This window comes from Schistocerca piceifrons, chromosome X, assembly GCF_021461385.2.
Source record: "Schistocerca piceifrons isolate TAMUIC-IGC-003096 chromosome X, iqSchPice1.1, whole genome shotgun sequence".
Lineage (NCBI taxonomy): Eukaryota > Metazoa > Arthropoda > Insecta > Orthoptera > Acrididae > Schistocerca > Schistocerca piceifrons.
Window position 1 is genome coordinate 749,635,601 of NC_060149.1, and position 25,270 is coordinate 749,660,870.

The 25,270-nt window shown below is 42.3% G+C and overlaps 1 protein-coding gene across 7 annotated transcripts in view; it reads left to right on the forward strand.

Annotated features, from left to right (window-relative positions):
- LOC124722841 (nuclear factor 1 X-type) overlaps window positions 1–25,270 on the forward strand; it is a 585,762-nt gene that overhangs the window by 119,566 nt on the left and 440,926 nt on the right. The window lies entirely within an intron of this gene.

The following is a 25,270-nucleotide window of genomic DNA, read 5'->3' on the forward strand; positions in this document are numbered from 1 at the left end:
GGTATCTCGATAAATTCGGCTTCTCCGTCAAAGTATATAAGAAAGGAATAAAAAGTGGATTATTTACTGGCTTCATTTCAAGACGGGGATGCAGTTTCAAAAACTAGCATCTTTTTAATATGACTTATAGTGAGGTTACATCACTAACACCGCTCAAAATTCACGTATACAAAATTCCACGATTAAAAGTCACATATCCTTCCTTTGTACCCACGAGGACACCATATTTTATTGCCCTACACTATTTAATGCCTATTCCTAGGCTACCCCATCGTAGTGAATTCATAAATCGAATCACTCGGAAAATGTTAGGGCACACAAAATTTCATAATCTAAAAACTACTGACGAATATATTATTCAGTAAACTCCACATTATGTAAATACCCTTTGACTGAAGCGTAGGTATATTTAACAAAATTCGTAGCAGATGGAAACTCACTACGGTGCTGCAGTATGATGCTGCTGCATTCCATTATATTCTCATTGTGATATACAAACCAAAAGGAGCTCACAAAATCATTAAGATTACAAAAAAACAGTTAAACTCTTACAATAACAGAGGCATTAAAATTTATCGGAAACTTCAATAGACTTCTTTGACATTAAGATCACATCTTCATTTCCCTCTCTCTTTATCCATTTTTATATTTTTCTGTCTTTCTGATCGCTATTTTACGAGCTACGATCCCTGTTGACGAATATTCAACGACTTTCCTTTGTTTCCCAGTCGTAAAGTCGAAGTCAGACTCCAACTGCCGCAGTGAAGGTCAACAGGAACGTGCTTTGTACCTAGTATGGTAATTCCCTTGTTGTTAACAAACTTTATTTGATTGCTGCCTAGAAAAGATATTTGTGACTAATCATATCTCACACAAAAGCCATTATACCTTAACACTTTATCTTAAAAATAACGTAAGGAAACAGCGACAGACATCTCTAAAAGCATAAAGCATTAATTTGTTGCATTTTATGGCTGCAAATTCATGACACTAATCAATATTTACATTACTAGCATTGTATGCACTGAAGCCCGATCTCTGGGCGTGCATATGGCTCTTAATATGGTGCATCTGACTTCAGAGAGAATTAAATTTTACCGTTCGTTGTTTCTACTGACTGAATCAGTTACTACAGGTGTTTAACTCGCGTATATTGATAGAGAATGTTTATTTTTGTGTGACACACTGTACGATGTCAGTTCTACAGCAGCTTGTGCATGCTGTAAAATGTGTGTGTGTGTGGTATATATTGATTTATGTGACATTGTTAATAAGTAAGCGATGAAACTTTTATTATACACGATCAATTGAGTGAAAACAGTGAAATGATGAAATTTAACTAGCCAAATTTTGCTGCAGGGCATCACGAATCGTGTTTGCTTGCGAGACAGAGAGATGAACTAAACAGGAACTGCAAGCACGCACTATATGGGAGGCCTGGTGCACCGTCCAGCCTGATTTTGGTTTCTAAACGGTTTCAGTCATTTGTACACACACACACACACTCTCTCTCTCTCTCGTAGACCGTGGAACACAATGCTCAGTTGAAATTTGAAACGCACAGAACCAAATATACGCGAGTGGTACACGTGACTTTCCCTCCAGTCTCACGTTGAATCGACCAGATGGTGATTGGAAAAGAGTCCATCCACTTCATAAAATAGTGCTGAAAGTAAGATAATAAGCGGACTCAGTAGGTGAAGGACATATAATAGCACAGAAGGTGATATTTGATGACACAGTTGACTCAGAATCATACAGTGAAAGTCACAGAAATTTTCAGACAACAGCAAGCAGCTCGACGCAGTGCTACTTACACAGGGTGGTCAGAAACAGTCTGTAAAGCTTGTAAGGGTATTGCAGGTTAGGTTTCGCTGAGAAATAATTGTTAAAAAAAAATTCTATACATCTAACGTTTACGATTTTACTAGCATTGACGTTAGCCAATCACGTCGCAGATCGCGCAAGTTCAAACACTAGTACGGCTAAAATACGTTAATGAAAGGACATTCGTGGGTCCTTGAGTTACCTCTTGTGCAAATGCTCATTAACATTTAAAATGTGCCTTTCCCGTAAGTGGCAAATTTAAACTAGGTGAGCAAAAGCTGTGTTTGTTTGGTCTGAGGAGACCAAACGAAGAACACTTTGGCGACGCTGTCTCTGGCAGGCTGCTTGAATTTGCGCGCGCAAAGGTCTGCTTGGCTAATTAAGTCGGAAACGGCACAAAGTATCGAAATTTTTTCTTAACAGTTATTTCCCAGCACAACCTAACCTTCAACATCCTTGCAAGCGTTTCCAGCTGTTTCTGACTGCCCGTACACTTGAACTTGATATGAGACAATGAACAGTGATTGTTCGGAACCAGGAGCGAGAAGATGCTAAACTTACGAGATAAACAACATCTATTTTCTTAGACACAGAAGTTTATCAGACAGTTTTAAGAAAACTTTATTTAATTTTAAGTTCCACAGCGTCTCTCTGTAATTCATACACTTTCGAAAAGGATAATGGAAGAAAATTAAGGTTTAAAGTCTCGTCAAAGATTATGTCATTAGAGATAGCACAAACTCGCATTGAAAAAGGATGAGGAAGGAAATCGGCCGTGCCCTTTCCAGGGAATTATTTCAGCAATCGTTTTATACTATTTACAGTGTATCATGGGGAAACTAAATCAAGGTGGTTGGACAAGATTTGAACCGCCGTCCTCCCGCTTACGAATACAGTGTCTTGTCACTGCGTCGCTTCACTCGCGGCAAACTTTCGACGATGAAATTCCAGTCATACATCTCTTGGCACTTTGAAGACGTATTCAACTCTGTTACATGGGTGTGGTCTTTCTTTTTATTTTCATTCTGATATGTACACTGATGAGGCAAAACACTGTGGCCACCGCTCACGTGGTGGAGCTGATAGCCAAGCCACGCGGTAAGGAAAGTACTTAAGCGGCGCAGAGACGAATGGGAATCATTCAAGGGACTGTACGGACCGCGAATGGGGAAGTCCACTGACATATGCGACTTCGACAAAGGACAAATTGTTATGGCCCGGCGCCTGGGAACAAGCATCTCGGAGACAGCGAATTTGATCGGCTCTTCGATTGATACGAATCTGGCTAAGGACGGTGAAACCAGAGTAGCTGGCAACATATTGGACGTCCACGCCTCACCAGAGAACGTGGAGATCGGTGGCTTGCCTTCTCTGTAAATCAAGACATACGGCGATCTGTGGCAGATCTGGCAGTTAGGGTGAAGCCAAAAGTTTTTCGGAGCTCCCAGTTCAACGCAGCAGACGACCCTTACGGTTTTCCCTTGTTGACCCACCGACGTCGTTAGTCATGATCGCATTGGTCACGGGATCATCTAGATTTGCATGTGACTCAATTCAAACATGTAACTTTGTCTGATGAATCAAGTTTCTTGTTACAATTGTGTCTGGATACTCCAGCATGCAGGCGAACGCCTGCTCGGAACATGCTCCGCACCACGAAAGTAGGGCGGTGGGGGCAGTATTATGCCATGGAGAACGTTCACCTTGGCTATGGTAGTAATTGAGTTGTGAACTACGTAAACATAATTGTGGTCTACCTACATCCTTTCATTTTTGATAACTTTCACGAAGGCGATGGTTTCTTCCAACAGTATAACTGGCCGTGTCACAAGGCCAGATTCGTACTACAGTGGTCTGAGAACCATAATAGTGTACTCACATTGATGTATTTACCACGAAATTCGCTTGATGGAAGACATCTGAGACGCAATCGCGTTTCATCTCCGCGCCCACAAACCTGCAGCCTGCAGTTTACGTGAATTGCATGACCTGTGCATAGACATTTGGTGCAGCATGCATCTGAAAACCTACCAAAGTCTTTTCGAGACCATGCCACGCATAATCACTGCAGTATTGCGTTACATTGGTGAACCAACACACTATTAAGTAGGTTTCATGTTTCAATTTTACACATCTCCCTACACTGTGAAACATCCCCTTAGAAAACTTTATGAATTACTGTGCTGATAAACTTCTTACGTTATTTGATTTTCAAACAGCTGAACGAAACACAACGTACTCAGACAGTTTTCTCTTTACTTATTCTGATCATCACTAAACTGACACACAATATTTTTAGCGCAACGCAATCTGACTTTCAATAATCCCTACAAAAGAATGGCCCTGACTAACAATAACCTATACCTTTCATGAATCACTTACCTCACAAAAATTTTCGTTACTCGAACTACTGCAATGCAGCGAGCGCCAATACTGCCAGCTAAATAGAAGATTCCAACTACTGAAGGCACTAACTACTGATAGGCATAGCTAGCAAATGCAAGATTTTGATACAGAACAAACAATGTATTTACCTTAATAGTGTTCAAAAGTCATAATATGTAAATCAATTCATGACATCCAGTCCTACAAATTTCGTTTTTCTGACGGACACACGTCCAGATCGTCCGCTCTCAAAACTCTGCCATCTCTCTTCCCACATCCACCACTGCTGGCGGCTCACCTCCAACTGCACAACGCTATGCGCTGTTCACATCCAGCTGCCCAACACTACAATAGCGACTATTCCAACAATGCCAACCAGCCACAGACTGCACACAGCACAGTCAGTGATTTTCATACAGAGCGCTACGTGGCGTTACCAACATAAAAACCTAAACAGCCTACTTACAATTGGTGTGCAATACTTAGAAACGAAAGTAACTTTCACATGATGTGTGACTGCTAAGCAACATAGCTCTATAAAACTGGGACCAAACATAGAAGGAACTGCTACAGTATAGTACAGAAGGTAGCTGAAAGAAATACACATAAGAACATAAATGACATTTTGTTCAGAGACAATAATTACGCGGAAGTCATCGCGATTGGTGATGGTCCTTTGGACATTAGAAAGGGTGGGACTTGGTTCTTAATAAACTGTGTGATCACCACGGATGGCAATAAATGCTCTGCAACGTGCTGCCATGCTGGCCACAAGGTTGATAAGTTGTCATGGTAGGAGGTTTCCTTCCACCACCAGCGCAGATGACAGCTGCTGGGTGGTTGTTGGGGCAGGTGGACGCGCTGCAATACATCTCCTCAACGCATCCAACACGTGCTCAATGGGATTATGTCGTGGGAAAGGGCAGGCCGCTCCATTCGCCGAAATTTCTCTCGTTCCAAGAGCTCCTTCAACGGCGCTGTTCCATGCAGCCGTGTGTTGTCTCCCATAATAACCAAGTAAGGGTCGAATGCACCCCTGAACCCTGAAAATACGCACATGGGGAAGCAACTGGTGAGTGTACTGTGTTCAAAGATTCAGAGGCCAGTGCGCCCATGCAACATCATGCCTACACCATAACACTTGGACCACCGAAACTATCATGTTCTAGGGTGCATTACGTGTTCCAACTTCTCGCGACACGGGAGTTCGTCCAGCACTGTCGACCATGATCATTTTGATGGTCGTAGTGTTATGGTGTGGGGAGGCACAAAGTTGCATGGTCGTACTGACCTCCAAACCTTTGAACACGGAACGGACACCGGTCAATGTTATCATGTCACTGTACTCCTTCAACATGTGCTTTTTCCAGGGCAGCATTCGGCCCTCGCTTCATACTTATGGACGAAAATGCGCGACCGCATCGAACGGCGCATGTGTAGGAGCTCTTGCAACGAGGGGATATTCGGCGAATGGACTTGGCCTGACCCCTAGCCGTAGTCAACCGCGCTGGGCAAGGAATAAAACGCCCTACCACAAGAACTCCTTATTAGCCTTGCGACCAGCATTGGAGCACCATTGCCGTCCGTGGTGGTAACGCATTCTGTTGTTGTTGTTGTGGTCTTCAGTCCAGAGACTGGTTTGATGCAGCTCTCCAAGCTACTCTGTCCTGTACAAGCTTCTTCATCTCCCAGTACCTACTGCAACCTACATCCTTCTGAATCTGTTTAGTGTATTCATCTCTTGGTCTCCCTCTACGATTTTTACCCTCCACACTAAATTGGTCCGCGTGACCGCTACGGTCGCAGGTTCGAATCCTGCCTCGGGCATGAATGTGTGTGATGTCCTTAGGTTAGTTAGGTTTAAGTAGTTCTAAGTTCTAGGGGACTGATGACCACAGATGTTAAGGCCCATAGTGCTCAGAGCCATTTGAACCATTTGCACTAAATTGGTGATCCCCTGATGCCTCAGAATATGCCTTACTAACCGATCCCTTCTTCTAGTCAGACTGTGCCACAAATTGCTCTTCTCTCCAATTCTATTCAATACCACCTCGTTAGTTATGTAATCTACCCATCTAATCTTCAGCATTCTTCTGTAGCACCACACTTCGAAGGCTTCTATTCTCTTATTGTCTAAACTATTTATCGTCCACATTTCACTTCCATACGTGGCTACACTCCATTAAATACTTTCAGAAACGACTTCCTGACGCTTAAATCTATACTCGATGTTAACAAATTTCTCTTCATCAGAAACGCTTTCCTTGCCATTGTCAGTCCACATTTTATATCCTCTCTACTCCGACCATCATCAGTTATTTTGCTCCCCAAATAGCAAAACTCCTTTACTACTTTAAGTGTCTCATTTCCTAATCTAACTTCCGCAGCGTCACCCGATTTAATTCGACTACATTCTATTATCCTCGTTTTGCTTTTATTAATGTTTATCTTATATCCTCCTTTCAAGACACTGTCCATTCCGTTCAACTGTTCATCCAGGTCCTTTCCTGTCTCTGACAGAATTACAATCTCATCGGTCAACCTCAAAGTTTTTATTTCTTCTCCATGGATTTTAATTCCAACTCCGAATTTTTCTTTTGTTTCCTTTACTCCTTGCTCAATATACAGATTGAATAAAATCGGGGATAGGCTACAACCCTGTCTCACTCCCTTCACAACCACTGCTTCCCTTTCATGCCCCTCGTCTCTTATAACTGCCTTATGGTTTCCGTACAAATTGTAAATAGCCTTTCGCTCCCAGTATTTTACCCCCACCACCTTCAGAATTTGAAAGAGAAGATTCTATCAAGAATCATTTCCTGCCTTTTGTAGTGACCAAGGAACCATCATGAATCGCATGCTTCAGCGTCTTTGAATAAAAGTGTCGTTTCTGTCCGTCTCATTGCGTATCTCTTCCAGTTGCCGTCTGTGCTATACTGTAACTATTCATTCTATATATGGTCCAATTTCCATCATTTTATGTTACGTGATTGTGACGTATCATGCGATAGATACTGTCGCCTTTATGTTTTGCGCACTAGTGCGTGTTTCGATACACACAAAACTCTTATTTATCCACGGCACTAAGGACAGACAGCTCAGCGATACGCAAAAGATAGTTCACCTAACACAGGTTATGGGATGTCAGGAAAATAACTACTACAGGCGAAGTATATGAAAACTAACTTTTGTCTCAATTCGAAATTGTATTGTAGTTGGGGAAGCGAATAAGGAAGAGAAAGTCAGTAGTGTGGTTGAGCATTTGCGAAAACAGTATAGCTTGAAGGTATATGCAACAGGGAAAATTTTGTTTATTCATTATTTTTCTTCTAGGAGCTTCAGCCCGGAACCACGCGGCTGCTACGGTCGTAGGTTCGAATCCTGCCTCGGGCATAGACGTGTGTGATGTCCTTAGGTTAGTTAGGTTTACGTAGTTCTAAGTCTATGAGACTGATAACCTCAGATGTTAAGTCCCATAGTGCTTAGAGCCATTTTTGAATTATTTTTCATTTATCGAGAAAATAGGCAAACGAGGTACTTTCAGTAGAAAATTGTATTAAGTTTTCTTGATGGTGAAATAATTTACTGACGAAAGACACGCCCTTTGAAACAAATACATATGTGATTCGACGGACGATAGCACTTACAGCCTATAAGGGGGCTACGCGCTTTTTCTACTTAGAGGACGCCAACTGGGTCCGATTCTAATCCGCTAGCCAAGGAAACGGAAGCCTGGCACGTTCCCAGGCGAGGCGGCGCTTCTGGGTGGATTCCCATAGCGCTGCAATGAGGTGCTAGTCCGTTGCTCGCTTACCATGCAGGTGCGTAGTTAACATATATATGTTAGATCGGAGACGCCAAAACTACCTCTTCTGTTCTTTGGGTAATTTTAGAACGTATTGCAGGAAGTGAGGACAGCTAAGATATAATTCACTGAACCTGAAGTGCCCACCAAGGAAAGATGGAGCATCGAGTCCTAGAGAAATAATGGTATTTGGCGGAAACTGAAAATGGTCGAGAGAAAGATTAAGTCGAAATTAAGTGTCGACTGAGAGTGGAAAATACACAATTATTCTACGAGAAATAATCAATCTTCGTTGAGATATGTGAACTATAGAGGTTGGGAGAGAGTGTGTGTGTGTGCTGGGGCATTGGGGATGGGGGGAGGGGATGGGGGGGAGGGATGGAATACTGAGGACTGAAGCTTACCGGTGAAGAGGGCTTTGTAATGACCATGATCACGAATGGGAAGTGGTACGATCTAGAACACATGAAGTAATTTGTTTCAATTATAGTAAATACCGTCAAAATGTTTTTCTACATTTTTATCGTTTTGTTTTATTCTTGAAATACACTCTCCTAGAGGTACTTAGTGTGACACAGAAGTAATCTTTGGATACTAGGGACATAAAATTGAAGCAGCCTTCATTTCTCTCTTGCTTCTCTTCTTGCATCTTTGCTTCCACTGTGTGTATTACTTCGTGCTAGTTACCGCGAAGTTTAGTATCACATAGTAAAATTGTTCGCGAATATGAGTACCTTGTTGTGGAAAGATAGATGGAACCCTTTATGCCAGGATTCGCACGTCGAACTTTATTAACGCTGCTCAGTGGAGTCAATCAATACTGCTTCGAAAATGTGCAGGAGGATTATGTTTTATTACAATTTAGGAGTGTGCGTCTCCTATGAATAACATTAAGAATCCTTATTCATCGTTTAAAATTTTAGAGAGCATTCTGTAACTGAAGCACAACGATCGGTGTAAAATGCAAAAAATCTAACAAAAACAGTCTCGAACGCGTATTCAGGTTTTTTATTTGTTGGCAACCGGTTTCGGCCCTTTCCTCAGACAAACTTCAGGTTTTTTTCCCACTGCAATACAGTAATAATCCATATTCATTATAGAGGGATGAGAATATGGCTAAACAAAATCTAAAATATAGGCTACAATAATTAAAAACTACGAGTTGTACCCATTATGACTGCTGATAGAGGCAAACGGAGCTAGATGCGAAGAAATAAGGTTCTCACTCATGAATAACGCAGCTTTAGTCGAGATTATATAGTGTAAACCCCGCCCATCGCCTACGGCATAACGTCATCGACGACCAGTTATGCGTGAGATATGCTACACTGATTGGTTTAGTCGAATTTATAAGAAAAATATATACAGCAATAACTACATGAATTTCATACATAAAATTTGACGTGTCTAATCCTATTATAATTGATTTAAGTGAAAGTGACAAAATGAAAGGCATGCTGTAATCGCTATTGTGTGCTGGTTGCCCCCTGTGAACATTTGTATGCACTCGCTGCAGCAGAGACAGCAGTTTGGTTGCTATGGCATGGCTTGCCAGTGTCGATGGTTGCACTGAAGCGAGGCCTACCACAGAGGCCGTGGCAGAGGACGGAGCGGTGACCACTGGAGGCCATACTGTGGCAGTTAGTCTTCGCTGCTACCGCCGAACAAAAGTGAAGCACTAAGATCGACTTCCAAGCCATCAGACATTCGCCGCCTTCTCAGCATTCCGTCCTCTGCTATGATATCCGTGGTGGGCCTCGCTGCAGTGCAAATATCGATACTGGCAAGCCATTGTTACAGGAACCAAACACAGTTGCAGCGAATACATACAAATGCTCACAGGGAGCAGTCTGCACACAACAGCGATTACAACATGACTGTCATTTTGTTTCTTTTACTTCAATTAGTTGTGATAGGATTAGACACTTAAAGTTTTATGAATGTAATTTACAGTGTGACAATTATTCAGCTATATTAAAAAAACGCACATTAGTTACAAACTACGGCGTGCAAACGCTTTATTCAACATGTAAACGTCACTACAGATATTCGGATTTAGGTTATGACATGTTCGATATGCCTGACATCATTTGCGATGATGTGGCGCAGACGAATAGCGAAATTCTGCATAATTCGCTGAAGCGTAGGAGCATCGATACCGTCGGTGACCTCCTGAATGGCTGTTTGCAGCTCAGTAATGGTTTTGGGGCTATTGCTGTACACCCTGTCTTTAATATAGCCCCACAAAAAGGAGTCGCATGTGTTTGGATCCGGAAAATATGGCGGCCAATCGAGGCCCATGCCAGTGGCCTCTGGCTACCCCAGAGCCAGAAAGCGGTTCCCAAAATTTTCCTCCAGGACATCAAACACTCTCTTGCCTCGATGGAGTCGAGCTCCATCTTGTCGAAATCAGGGTCACTTTGGATAATGGGGATGATATCATCTTCCAATACTTTCACGTACCATTCGGTAGTCACCGTACCATCAAGGGATATCGCACCGATTATTCCGTGACTGGAACTTCCACGCCACACAGTCACCCGCTGAGGGTGAAGAGACTTCTGGATAGCGAAATGCGATTCTCAGTCCCCAAAATGCGCCAGTTTTGCTTATTGACGAACCCATCCAAATGAAAGTGGGCTTCGTCGCTAAACCAAACCATGCTAATTCCCATCATGCCTCGCATCCAACCGTGTAGTTTGAACTTCCTGACGCAAACCGTTCAAAAGTTATGACGATTCTATTTAATATAGTTCAGTATTTGTCAACCTGTATGTATCTATTTTTCTTTTAAATTCGACTAAACCAATCAATGTAGCATATCTTACGCATGATTGGTCATCAACGATATAATGCTGTAGGCGTTGAGCGAAGCTTGCAGTATATAATCCCGACCAAAGCTGCCTAATTTAGCAGTTACAATCTTACTTCTACGGATCTCGCTCCGTCTACCACCAGCAGCAGCCATATTTGGTATAACATCGTACTTTTTAATTATTGTATCTTATATTTTAGATGTTATTTAGCTATATTTTCATCTCTCTATGATTAATATATGTTATTACTGTATTGCAGAGGGAAAAGCCTGAAGGTTGTGTGAGAAAAGGACCTAAACCGATTTCTAACAAATAAAAAAGTCTGAAAACGGGATCGAGACTGTTTTATGTGATTTTTAGCTTATTTAACGTGCCGGGGTATCGGTACATGTATTTTAAATTTGAGAAGCGTCATACGCAACAGCACAATGCATTTCTGCGGCTTGACATCGTGCTACCGTTGAGGCTCTTGACGTCATTTTAGCTGTGTGACAGACATTAGCATTTTATCTTATTGTATTATGGGTTGATACATTATTACGCCAGCTAAAAAGCGATGTAAATCTCTACTCGTGTCCCATTGCGACTCAAATGGCACGATACCGACGACAAGGTCTCAATTAAGTCTCAATTAATGCAATTATCTACGCCAAGAAGAAAACATATAAGAAAGAAAATAAAGCATTAGACGCCACAAAGGAAGAAAACTCGCTAAACACCAAATGCCTTCAGAGACAAAATCTAACGAAAAGGTACTGCAACGCATTTACAAGATAAGACTGTGTCGTTTTAGAATTATCCAAAGTGATCGGATGGGAAATTAATGTCTTAGAATAATTTTGACGCTGAAAATATAGCAACTTGATCTGTAGGCTGGCTAAAGAGAAAAGATTCGTTTGACACTTCCTGTGTTTTAGCAGTTCTAGCAAAAAATACAGGGCTATTACAAATGATTGAAGCGATTTCATAAATTCACTGTAGCTCCATTCATTGACATATGGTCACGACACACTACAGATACGTAGAAAAACTCATAAAGTTTTGTTCGGCTGAAGCCGCACTTCAAGTTTCTGCTGCCAGAGCGCTCGAGAGCGCAGTGAGACAAAACGGCGACAGGAGCCGAGAAAGCGTATGTCGTGCTTGAAATGCACTCACATCAGTCAGTCATAATAGTGCAACGACACTTCAGGACGAAGTTCAACAAAGATCCACCAACTGCTAACTCCATTCGGCGATGGTATGCGCAGTTTAAAGCTTCTGGATGCCTCTGTAAGGGGAAATCAACGGGTCGGCCTGCAGTGAGTGAAGAAACGGTTGAATGCGTGTGGGCAAGTTTCACGCGTAGCCCGCGGAAGTCGACGAATAAAGCAAGCAGGGAGCTAAACGTACCACAGCCGACGGTTTGGAAAATCTTACGGAAAAGCCTAAAGCAGAAGCCTTACCGTTTACAATTTCTACAAGTCCTGACACCCGATGACAAAGTCAAACGCTTTGAATTTTCGGCGCGGTTGCAACAGCTCATGGAAGAGGATGCGTTCAGTGCGAAACTTGTTTTCAGTGATGAAGCAACATTTTTTCTTAGTGGTGAAGTGAACAGACACAATGTGCGAATCTGGGCGGTAGAGAATCCTCACGCATTCGTGCAGCAAATTCGCAATTCACCAAAAGTTAACGTGTTTTGTGCAATCTCACGGTTTACGGCCCCTTTTTCTTCTGCGAAAAAAAAACGTTACAGGACACGTGTATCTGGACATGCTGAAAAATTGGCTCATGCCACAGCTGGAGACCGACAGCGCCGACTTCATCTTTCAACAGGATGGTGCTCCACCGCACTTGCATCATGATGTTCGGCATTTCTTAAACAAGAGATTGGAAAACCGATGGATCGATCGCGGTGGAGATCATGATCAGCAATTCATGTCATGGCCTCCACGCTCTCCCGACTTAACCCCATGCGATTTCTTTCTGTGGGGTTATGTGAAAGATTCAGTGTTTAAACCTCCTCTACCAAGAAACGTGCCAGAACTGCGAGCTCGCATCAACGATGCTTTCGAACTCATTGATGGGGACATGCTACGCCGAGTGTGGGAGGAACTTGATTATCGGCTTGATGTCTGCCGAATCACTAAAGGGGCACATATCGAACATTTGTGAATGCCTAAAAAAACTTTCTGAGTTTTTGTATGTGTATGCAAAGCATTGTGAAAATATCTCAAATAATAAAGTTATTGTAGAGCTGTGAAATCGCTTCAATCATTTGTAATAACCCTGTATTTAGAAATTAGTGTAATGGCCTGGTTTTCAGATCACTTCCTTATATTCGGTGTGCAACAATTTGGAGAATGCTTAGATGTCATGAAGGCGTGCTCAAGTCCTATGATTTGTTGTACCTAATCCCTCTGTAGTCTATAATCTACTTACATTGGTCGTACCAGTAATTTAAGTGTGGAAACTACTCTCGGATCGCAAAACACAAGAAATCAAATTCCTAACAAAGTAGAGCCAGTCAGGCGTATGGAGATATCTCCTGACTCCATATCTCCACGTCCAATAATCTGAATGAGTCGAAGCCCACGTTTTGCCGTTATTTTCTTCTTTGGTTTCATTTTTCCCTCAATTTTTCGATATCATGAGTACATCACTTGAAAAAAAAGAAAAGAAAGAGCTTCTTGCGACACTGCGTAATGTAACACGCGTTGTATTTTCAAACAAATATTTTCGGAATTTCTGTAACTTATCTCACGTTTAAACTCTGAATGATATTTTTGCATTCATAGTACTTCTTTCAGTCATCTGGTGAAAGCTCTTTTCTTACATCTCTACGCCAGGCTGCCTAAAAATATTAAAATAATATCTTTCAGATACAATATGCACACTAAGGATCAGTATTTTCCAACTAAGAAAGCAAAAAATTTCCGTTGATATCCCGAAAAAACCAACGCCTTAATGAAAGCCATTAGCACCGTTGTATCAGAAGAGCAAGCAATTTCCGAACTTTGACTGCTTTTTTCACTTTTCTTCCTTTTATCATGAAGTTGAATCTATACTTCGTCACGTTTCCCTTGCGATTTGAATATAAGACTAAATTACCATGCCACCTCCGTCAATTTCAGTTTTCACTTTCCTACCCTGCCCGTTTGGTGAGGACTCGAAAGTCACTGGTGTATTCTTATTTCTTTTTACATTATTTTGAGGCTCTCTTTCCGATTCTGCTCATGTTTGCTCTCTTATGCCAATAAAATATTACAACCTTTTTTCTGGCAGATGTATGTTATTCATATACTATCCTGACTGTGCCATGTATTGTAAGTCCTCGGCCAATTGCCTCATCATTTATTTAGTTTTTTTAGTTTCTTTTACTTAGTTTTAGTTGCGCTGTTTTCTTTTGCAAGCCGTCTTCTTATGCAGACTCATCTTGTAAGTTAAATTCTGTCACTAATGAATTTAACTGTCACTCCTAGTTTGCTTTCCGTTCTTTTCTGTATCATTGGCTGCTATGTTATGGACATCAGCATCATTTACTTGACACCTCATACAAAATACAATATTTTGTTTGTGCAGTTATCTTTCCTCACATTCGACATCACGCCGCATTGACATAGGTTTCATATCTCCATGCATTTTGAGTTTCTGAGCTAGAGATTTCTCTAGTAATGTCACGGAGGGCTGCGATATATTTTTCTGAATCTGGAAAGCTGTTAACGTTGCAAGCCATTTATTGCATACATAATCTGAATATGAATTTGTACACGCAATATTCTCGGATCGTTTTTTATAGGGACAGGACGTCTTTCTTGCTCTGATAGTGAAAACTGATTTTATTTTCATTTTGTAAATGGATGAGCGCTATTATCGTAAGTTCGAAATACCGCTTCTAGAAAGCATCTTCGAGTAAAATTTAGTCAACTGCGACAGACACTGCGGTGTTCTGTAATTCCTCGTCTCGCTACAAATAAAGCAACATGATCCAGCTTGTTATATGACGGAGTTCCTTAGGCCGTTTTCGGCCAGCGAGTCTGATATTGTTGTCGCAGCGAGATGGTTTGCCACTAATTTAAGTAACAAACTGGGTGGCTTCTGTATCGATGCATACAGATTAGGCAGCTGTTTTATTAAGTTCGTCGTCAGCCTGTGTAGTTTCGTTGCCGCTCGATAGAAAGAAGCTAACTTCTCTGTCTCAGAAAAGAGAGAAAAGCGGTGCGTGAATCAAGGGGATATGCAATGACAAAGACAGGCGTACTGCGTCGCTCATTGCTCAGACATCTGATATATGCTCCATGAATGATACATCTCGGCGCATTCTTTCTTTTCATCTTACAGTAACTCGATCAAGCTGCGGGAAAATATTGTCGATATATTAGTAAAAATATTGAAAACAAAACGTGATGAAATTGTAAAATTTTCGTATATTCTGCCCTCAGCTAAAATTTCGTGATTGTTTTCTTAGGACAAATTGCATTTAGATCTACAGATACCATTTTAAGCAATTGTACAATGCAATCTTGGCTAAGGTTCTCGTGAGTGTAGCGGACAAATGATTTTTTGAACTAAATACTGAGTTCAAAATATAAACGAACTTACTTCTTTAACAGATTCGTTGTTTAGAAGTCTGAATTTCCTATCTGATAAATCATTTGCTCATAGCAGATACAACAAACTCAGGGACGCAATCGTTCTTCCTATAATTGTAAACAAGTAATACTACATGAATCTGAACTATCAGCGCTCTACTGGTGAAGAAGAAATCAAATGGTGATTGTTGATGACGGTGATAATGATTTGCTGTAGGGCGCTCAACATCTTAATGACTGACAAGGGATTTTTACTTCACCTTGGCTGTGGAACATAGTCCCATTTTTAATAGTGAGAAATTAATAAATTTCAATGAAACACTAGTATTTTGCATTAACGGTTCGAAATGGGTTACGAAGGATTCATGGGATACGTGCATCTGCTGGTCTTGAAAAGTCGCCATTTCTCTCATAAAGCGAGATGGCGTAGTGGTTAGCACACCGGACATGCATTCGGGAGGGCGACGGTTCAAACCCGTGTCTGACCATCCTGATTCAGGTTTTCCGTGATTTCCCTAAATGGCGCCGGCCGGTGTGGCCGAGCGGTTCTAGGCGCTTCAGTCTGGAACCGCGCAACCGCTACGGTCGCAGGTTCGAATCCTGCCTCGGGCATGGATGTGTGTGATGTCCTTAGGTTAGCTAGGTTTAAGTAGTTCTAAGTTCTAGGGGACTGATGACCTCAGATGTTAAGTCCCATAGTGCTCAGAGCCATTTGAACCATTTGCCCTAAATGGCTTCAGGCAAACGACGGGATGGTTCCTTCGAAAAGGCATCGCCGATTTCCTTCGCCATCCTTCCCTAATCCGATGAGACCGATGACTTTGCTGTTTGGTCCCCTCCCACAAGCCAAACAGCCAACCATTCCCTATTTGTCTCTAAAATTTCAGTGTCTGGGTACTGTTCCGTGCAGAATTTCTATACCACATATAAGGTGTATCGGTGGAAGTGGACTAGTAATGTGTAATTCTGTTAAACAGCATTTTTTATCTGCAGTAGGAAAGTAATGCAGGACGGTGTCAAATGCTTTACTGACATCAAGGAACACGGCGTCAACCTGAGCGCCGTTGTTCACTGCAGTGTGGATCTCATGGAGGAACAGAGCGAGCTGAGTTTCGCAGGATCTCTGTTTACGGAATCCCTGTTGATTTTATAGAGGAGCTGTTCATTTTCCAAGAACTTCATATTTTTTTAGCATAAAACATATTCAATAACTCTGCAACAGATTGACGTCAACGATATAGGTCTATAATTGTGTGGATCTGTTATACGGCGTTTCTTAAAAACGGTAATGACCTGCGCTTTTTCCCAGTCGTTAGGTATCTTTCGTTGCTTAAGCGATCTACGATAATTTACTACTAGAAGGTGAGAAAGTTCTTTCGCATAATCTTTATAGAATCTTATAGGTATCTCATCTGTTCCTGAAGCCTTTCCACTACTAAGCGATTGTAGCTGCTTTTCAATTCCGCGATCGGTTATCTCAACATCTGCCATTTCGACGTTCGGACGACGATTGAAGGAAGGGACAGTGATACGATCTTCCGCGGTGAAACGACTTCGGACGACCGAATTCAGTATTTCGGCCTTCTCTCTGTTATCTTCCGTTTCGGTGCCAGTGTAGTCGCTGAGAGACCGAATAGACGATTTTGACCCACTTACTGATTTCACATATGACCAAAAGCTCTTAGGGTTTTTACTCAGATCGGTTGACAACGTCTTACTTTCGAAATCATTGAACGCTTCTCTCATTGCTCTCCTTACGCTCATTTTCGCTTCGTTCAGCTTCTGTCTGTCAGCTAGGTTTTTACTTATCTTGAATCTGAAATGAAGTAGTGCTCTTTGTTTACGCAGCGCTTTTCTAACACGGGTATTAAACCGTGGTGGATCTTTCCCATCCCTTGAAACCTTAGCCGGAACATACTTGTCTAGGGCACATTGTACGATGCATTTGAATTATTTCCATTTGTTCTCCACATCTTTGTCCTCATCACCGAATATTTGATGCTGACTGCTGAGATATTCTGAAATTTGTATCCTTCACCCTTTCTGAGCAAATATATCTTTCTACGTTCCTTAACATTCCTTGTAGCACCCGTCATCATAGATGCTGTCACAGCCTTATGATCACTGATACCTTCTTCTACGTTAACTGATTCGATAAGTTCAGGTCTGTTTGTTGCCAGAAGGTCTAAGACGTTACCCTCACGAGTTGGTTCTCTAACTGTCTGCTCAAGGTAATTTTCGGACAAGACATCCAGAATAATGCCAAACGATTGCCTGCCTCTGGCACCAGTTTTGATGGCATAACACTCCCAATCTATATGTGGCAAGTCACCACGTATTACAAGGACATGATCAGGAAAATTACTAGTGATATTCTTCAAGCTCTTTTTTTTATGAGCACTATGGGACTTAACATCTGTGGTCATCAGTCCTCTAGAACTTTGAGCTACTTAAACCTAACTAACCTAAGGACATCACACACATCCATGCCCGAGGCAGGATTCGAACCTGCGACCGTAGCGGTCACGCGGTTCCAGACTGAAGCGCCTAGAACCGCACGGCCACAACGGCCGGCTCTCTTCAAGCTCTGTCTGAAGCGCTCTACAACTACGGATCCTGACTCAATTGATCTATAAAAGCATCCGATCACCATTTTTGACCGTTCTTTAATACTCAATTTCAGCCAGACAAATTCACATTCGGAATCCGCGATAACCTCGCTAGATTTTATCGAATTTTGTACTTAAACACGCCGCCACCATTGGCGACTAACCTATCCTTACGATAAACATTCCAGTCTGAACTTAGGATTTCGTTGTCATTGACGTCTGGCTTCAACCTGCTTTCTGTTCCCAATACTATCAGTGCATTATAACCTTCAATAAGCGATACTAATTCTGGAACCTTTCCTTGGATACTCCTGCAGTTTACTAAAATCATTTTAATCTTTTCTATCTCTGATCCGCGGGGACCAAGATTCTCTGAGGTCGTTGTGGCGGATTTAACAGGCAAATCGTGTTTGCTCCTAAGGGTGGGGTCCTCTAACCTAAAAAAACCCCATGTGCACGCTACACGTACTCCGCTACCCTAGTAGCCGCTTCCTGCGTGTAGTGCACGCCTGACCTATTAAGGGCAACCCTACAATTCTGCACCCGATAGCGGAGGTCGAGAAATTCGCATCCAGTACCGTCGCAGGGCCGTCTGAGCCTCTGGTTTAGACCTTCCACTCTGCTCCAAACCAGAGGACCGCGATCAGCTCTGGGTACGATGCTACAAATAGACAGCTTAGCCTGCTGCCAGCGTGCGTTGCTAGTTACCTTCACCAAATCAGCTAGCCGCCGAAAGGAGCTGAGGATGGCCTCAGAACCCAAGCGGCAGGCGTCATTCGTGCCGACTTGTGCCACTATATGCAGCCGGTTGCACCCAATGCGCTCGACAGCCGCCAGGGCCTCCACCACATCACGGATGCGACCTCCCGGCAAACATACCGAATGCACACTGGAATTCTTTCTCGCCTTGCCTGCTGTCTCCCTCAGGGACTCCATCACCTGCCTAACATTGGAGCTCCCAATGACTAGCATACCCACCCTCTGTACATGTGGATTGGGCAGGAAAATCGATCGCTGGCCCAGCAGGAGAGGCATCCCGTGCTGGCTCAGAGTTATCACCAATACTGGGAAGTACCTCGTACATGTTGCTAAGACGTAGGGAGCCAGCCGCAAGGCCTGCTCCCTCCTATTAAACAGAAATAAATTTCTCTACACGGAAAATTTGCACTCACAAGACTTACACAAAAACAAAAAACTACGATTAATTTTCTAACCACTAGTCTACACAATAAAATACACACGCACAGTTAACTTCTTTGCAGAAGCACGTGAACAAAAAACAAAGACTAAATTAATTTGCAGTTAATCACACAAGTGCTACTGCTGCTGCTCTGCTGGGCGTCCTCTCGGCTCGGCAGCTGCCGCTAATTGTGAATGTATGCGTTTCAATAGAATTTCTCCTATTTATGGAATAAATTAAATATTCCTGACATGAAACAATTCCTAGACCGGTAAGGAAAACATGCGTTCGTTTATTTCAAAGTATTTTGAGGTGAATGTGCTTGGTACAGAACTGTCACCCAATTATCCGATGAGGGTTTCTCCGAAACTCATTAAATGATAATTGACTCACACAGTCCTTGGTTTATAAGAAAAATCAGGACGTATTTAACCATTTCCCCCCTCCCCCCCCAATAATTTTCTGATATACCTTCTGTATTTTCTCAGCATTTTATTTATATATTCCACGTTGACCACTGCCTTACTATTAGGGGTTTCGTTGAAATTCACATATAACAGCGTTAATTTGTCTTGTAGTGTGGGGGTTACATCGCCATAAGAGGTGATGTAAGATTAGTCAGCAACCAGTGCCGTTTCACAAACAAAGCATGCCGCTCAAACATCAAGTCGTCTATATGAGTACAGCAGAGTAGTCACAGTGCTAAGGGGTTTCTTGGGAATCATATTTCTAGGCAGTCTTCTCTATATTTGCATATTAATCCTCCCGAGCCCCGCGCACTGGAAGCTGCTAAAGCTTTTCCTTTTAGCCGAAGCTGAATGCTGCTACCGCACGACATTTTCTCGCTGTTTTTGAAGATTTATGTCATCTCATTTAAGGGGTTGCGCTCCCCAGGAACGCGCATATTACCTCCTCATACGTTTTTCACTCTAGCCGGACAAATACAAGGCTAATAGAGGAGCAGTGGCTTGAAACGACGCTGAAGGGTTCGTCATTATTCCTTCGTTAGACACTTTTCTGGACATGAAATTCAAACTCTTTTCCAGAAAGTATTTCTTAGAGTTTGAAGCTTCAGATGTTGTTACCACGTTCCACATTTGGCTACCTCAGCAGTAAAAAAAGACAGTGTAAACATTCCTTTTGAGACGCCACATCTCGTACGACTTCATCATTTTGTTTGAAAGAATATTTATAAGTCCACCGCGTAGCTATTTATACATTGTGTTAAGTAAGGTGCCATACCAACTTGTGGCCAATATGAAATTGAAGAAGGCAAATTTTGTAACAGCAGCAAAGAGCGGTGTATTCACATGCGTAGCATTCGTATTAGTAATTTCCCACACTGTGGCAGCCTGTCAATGTCAAATTGGCAGTCCTGTTTCTTTCTAATTAATATACTCTAATGAAGCCATTTAAAGGTAGAATATTCTTACAATGAGCGGGAACTTGCTACTCCACCCACTATACGTCTGCAAATCAAGCAAAGCACCATATTTGTTACTGTTGATATATTGATTTTATTTGAAAACTATTACATATCTTGTCCTAAAGTTGCCATTTCCCAGTAATGAATATACTGTGAGTCAACTATGAATTTTACTGCAGACCACTGTCTTATAGTACGATTCATAAATTTGTTCATGGACCTGTCTGAAAACACACTTCAGAAAAGCGATATCCTTTCGTGATTGATCACATCTTTCTCATTTATCTCTCTACACGAAATTTTCGGAAAATTTTGTGTGAAGACAAGCACGTAAAATGTGCTACGATTTATCTCCATGTCTGACAGAGAAGAACTATCTGAGATCGGACAGCCGGCCGGAGTGGCCGAGCGGTTCTAGGCGCTACAGCTGGATCCGCGCGACCGCTACGGTCGCAGGTTCGAATCCTGCCTCGGGCATGGATGTGTGTGATGTCCTTAGGTTAGTTGAGTTTAAGTAGTTCTATGTTCTAGGGGACTGATGACCTCAGAAGTTAAGTCCCATAGTGATCAGAGCCATTTGAGATCGGACTATTGACAGCTGCTAAGAATATTGGTTGTTTTATGGACAGCAGCTATCCACTGACAATGTGACTACTACAGCACTCCGCACATATTTATATTTAGCATAACATTTAAACGGCTTGTATTTAAAACTGGCTGAAGCAACGTGCTCATTAAAACCCCTTACTTCTGTTAATTATTTCCCAGTTCTCGCATTGGAAAGCGTTTCTTGGACGCGAAGTCACAAACGATAATGCACTCAGGTAGAAACTGCAAAATTTTAACTGTCGATTTGAATTCATACTGGCTGTCACAGTCCTTGGCGTGCTTTTGTAAGGTTGTATTACTTTTGATCTATGTACCAAAAGCTGTTACAGACTGTGTGTTTTTGTTATTCATATTTAACCACAGACTTTCCTAAATTACATTACATTAATCGTACATGTGGGTTTGGAGGAAAGATGCCTATAGGATTTGGAAAGAAGTCAAGGTTGTACATTTTATTTAATTACAGTACAGCGATATTACTTATTTTTTTAAAAAATATTACAGTGCTAATAGAAACTACACTATAGCCCAATACATTGATTTTAACGGTCTCAGGCCGAGCGGTTCTAGGCGCTACAGTCGGGAACCACGCAACCGCTGCGGTCGCAGGTTCGAATCCTGCCTCGGGCATGGACGTGTGTGATGTCCTTAGGTTAGTTAGGTTTAAGTAGTTCTACGTTCTAGGGGACTGATGACCTCAGATGTTGTCCCATAGTGCTTAGAGCCATTTGAACCATTTTTGAACAGTTTCAGTGAAAATACTCTTCAGTGGAGTATAGGAGTATCCAATAGTCATTATTTTAGGGTAGGAATCTAAAATTCTCCCATACTGCGACACGTTTAGTTGACTCACTGGCGTATCCCAGCTCTGTTGCTGATGGTAGTGAGGCGTCTCTGGACGCGGAGATAGTCGGCTCCAATACCGACCGTGCAAGCAGTTTTCATCCACACTATTTGGCCCGTATGAGAGGAAGAGCTGGTGGCTTATGATTGCTGATCACGAAACTATGCGCGACTATCCGGTATATACCTTCCTATACCTGGACGACAGTCCGCGTTCCGCTATCGGAGAGGAGTGGACAGTACCAACTGGTTTTTCCTACTCGTTCCTTTCGTGCCGTACCACAAAATAGAGTGATTTTAAGCAACTGGGGCAAATTGCAGGAGACCATTTCCGAGATGTGAATTGAATTCCGTTCATAGGCCGTAGGTACCGACCGACCGCCATGTCATCATCCTTCAGTGACGTCACTGGATGCGGTATGTAGGGGTAGGGGGTCAGAATACAACTAACCCAGTCGTTCTCAGTTTTTGCGAGCTGCAGCCACTAGTATTCGGTCAAGTAGCTGCCCAGTTGGCCTCACGAGGATAAGTACATCCTATTCAGTTCTCCCACCATGAAAAAATGCCTGGCAGTATCGAAATCGAACCCGGGTCGTCCGCATGTTAGACAGCCTACAGAGGCTGAGACACAAATGTGGTCTCATGAATGTATGTATACAAAGTAGTGTCATAGTTTCCACCGCTAGATGCCATTTCATTAATATCACACAGCACATTCACGTCAGAATACTACAGTGACTTAGAGGATCGTCTCGTGCCACTACAGGCACTTTTTTTTTTTTTTGTGCAGCTACGCCCCGCCTGTCAAGCGTCGTAAAAGACAACGATCCCAGAAAAGTACGGCAATAAATGAGGTCCAACAAACAGTACCGCTATCAACGTGAGGAATGCAGACGCTCTCTTGCGGGGAACTGCAGAGTGTTGTTCACTGAAATGTCCTGTTCGATGGACTTCGTTGTATGAATGCAATGTTCTCCAGCATGGAGAGAATGTATTTCTGCCTTATCTTGTAAAATATCTTCTCGTGCAATTAGTCCCCACTGTTCAAATGGTTCAAATGGCTCTGAGCACTATGGGACTCAACTTCTGAGGTCATTAGTCCCCTACAACTTAGAACTAATTAAACCTAACTAACCCAAGGACGTCACAAACATCCATGCCCGAGGCAGGATTCGAACCGGCGACCGTAGCGGTCTTGCGGTTCCAGACTGCAGCGCCTTTAACCGCACGGCCACTTCGGCCGGCCCCACTGTTCAGAATCAGCCTTTCTGCACTCACCGTACTGTGCAACCATACCTCAAAATCATACACGAAGTACAGATAGATACGAAGGGCGTTCAATATGTAATGCAACTCTTTTTTTTTTCTCGGCCAATTTCGGTTAAAAATGTTGAATTTGTCGTCGGTAGACTTACGCTCTACCATAACTACGCTTCGGTGGCTTAGGTACACTATATAAATGATGTAGTAAATGGTAGGATTACCAGTGCAATATTGATAGTATTGGTAGGGAAAGAAACACTGATGACTGTATAACAGAGAAACTAGGAACAGACGACTTCTCTTTGTGTTTTGTTCGGTTTGCACTGTATTAGAAGCGCACATCATTCAGAGTTAGTCCACTGCATATTTTACATCCTTCGAGAATATAAATTTCGTTTTATAAGTAGTAAAAATTAGTTGATCGGGCAGCTTCTGCAATTAATTGTGATACAAGTACAGTTTACATGATATATATTGTTATTATTTTGTACTCGATAGAACGTTCTTCATCATGATCAAAGCTAAGAGTTTCCTGTTATTTTTGATAAATGAAAAAGTTGTTCATGAATAACAGAAACATGTTTTACGTAAGTTCGAAGAAGTATTGAAGCGATGTTCGATTTATTGTTGTATTGCGCTTGTTTTTTATTTTACTTTTTTTAGTAAATTGCGTTTTCTAGCACTGTATGGTAAATCAGTGTTTTTCCTTTATTTTTACAAAAACATCCCATTGTTTCACGTTACAGATCGAATAGAACCTGAATTGAACACTGACCATTTCAATTTTGCTAAAAACACTGTGTATTTTTTAAGGAACAGACAGGAGGAGAACTATGTAGAAGAAAAACGTTATGTAGGTTCCCTGGACCTTTTATGTCCTCACTCAGTTTCTAGACCGTTCACCACTTCTGGTTTTTACGGGATCATATACGTAAACAGAAATCGTTATGAGGTAACGCCTGATAGAAATGCACGCCAAACGTACAGATAACTCGGTATGACCTTAACTGACCAAAGTTATTAGGAAAACCACAGTAGTCTACAATTACGTTACAGTAGTTCTCCAACTCTAGTTTGAGACATTGTGGAACATTTCCGCTTCAGCCGCTATAGTTTCATGAAGTTCCGATAGATGGCGGCGCTGTATGTAGCTTTCAAGATGGTGTCTGTAGCTGAGGTGCGTTCCAATCAGAGCTGTCATTGACTTCTTTGTACTGGAAAACCAGAGCACCGCAGATATTCATAGGCACGGTGGGTCGCTGGGTGCGTCTGTCATCTTCGCAACAACATTGGACTGTTCTTTCTCATCCACTCTACAGCCCGGCTCTCACACCTTCCGACTTCCATATGTTTTGCCCATTGGAGGATGCTCTCCGTGGGAATAATGCACGTGGATGATGGGGAGGTTATTGATGCAGAAAATCGTTGGCTCCGACATCGACCAGTGGAGTGGTACCATGCGGGCTTACAGGCTCTACCAGTAAGGTGTCTTAAAGTCGTTGCATTGAACGGAAATTATGCTGAAAAACAGGGTTTTGTGGCTGAAACAGTGGTGTATTGGAATCTTGAATAAAACCAACATGCTTCCAGCAAAAAACTGTTGCATTACGTACTGTACGCCCCTCGTACATATCCGATACTTCATAAGAGGCTATGGGAAGACAACAGCAAATCACCTCCACTAAGGACATTACCCATAACAGTAATACCGCACTTTGGCATTTTGCGGAAATTAACTAACAGAAGAAAACGAATGCGTAATACGTGAATGTGATGCCCACGCTGAAAGTAATAGAGAAAGAAACTAGCACATCTGTAGTGTGAACAGAGCCTCAAGGTGATATATGGGCTTTCCAGGAAGAAGACCTACAAAAGAAGGCGAGAACTGCGGAAGTGAGAAGGCGCCCGGATTGGCCGCCGAACTGAGTTCCGACTG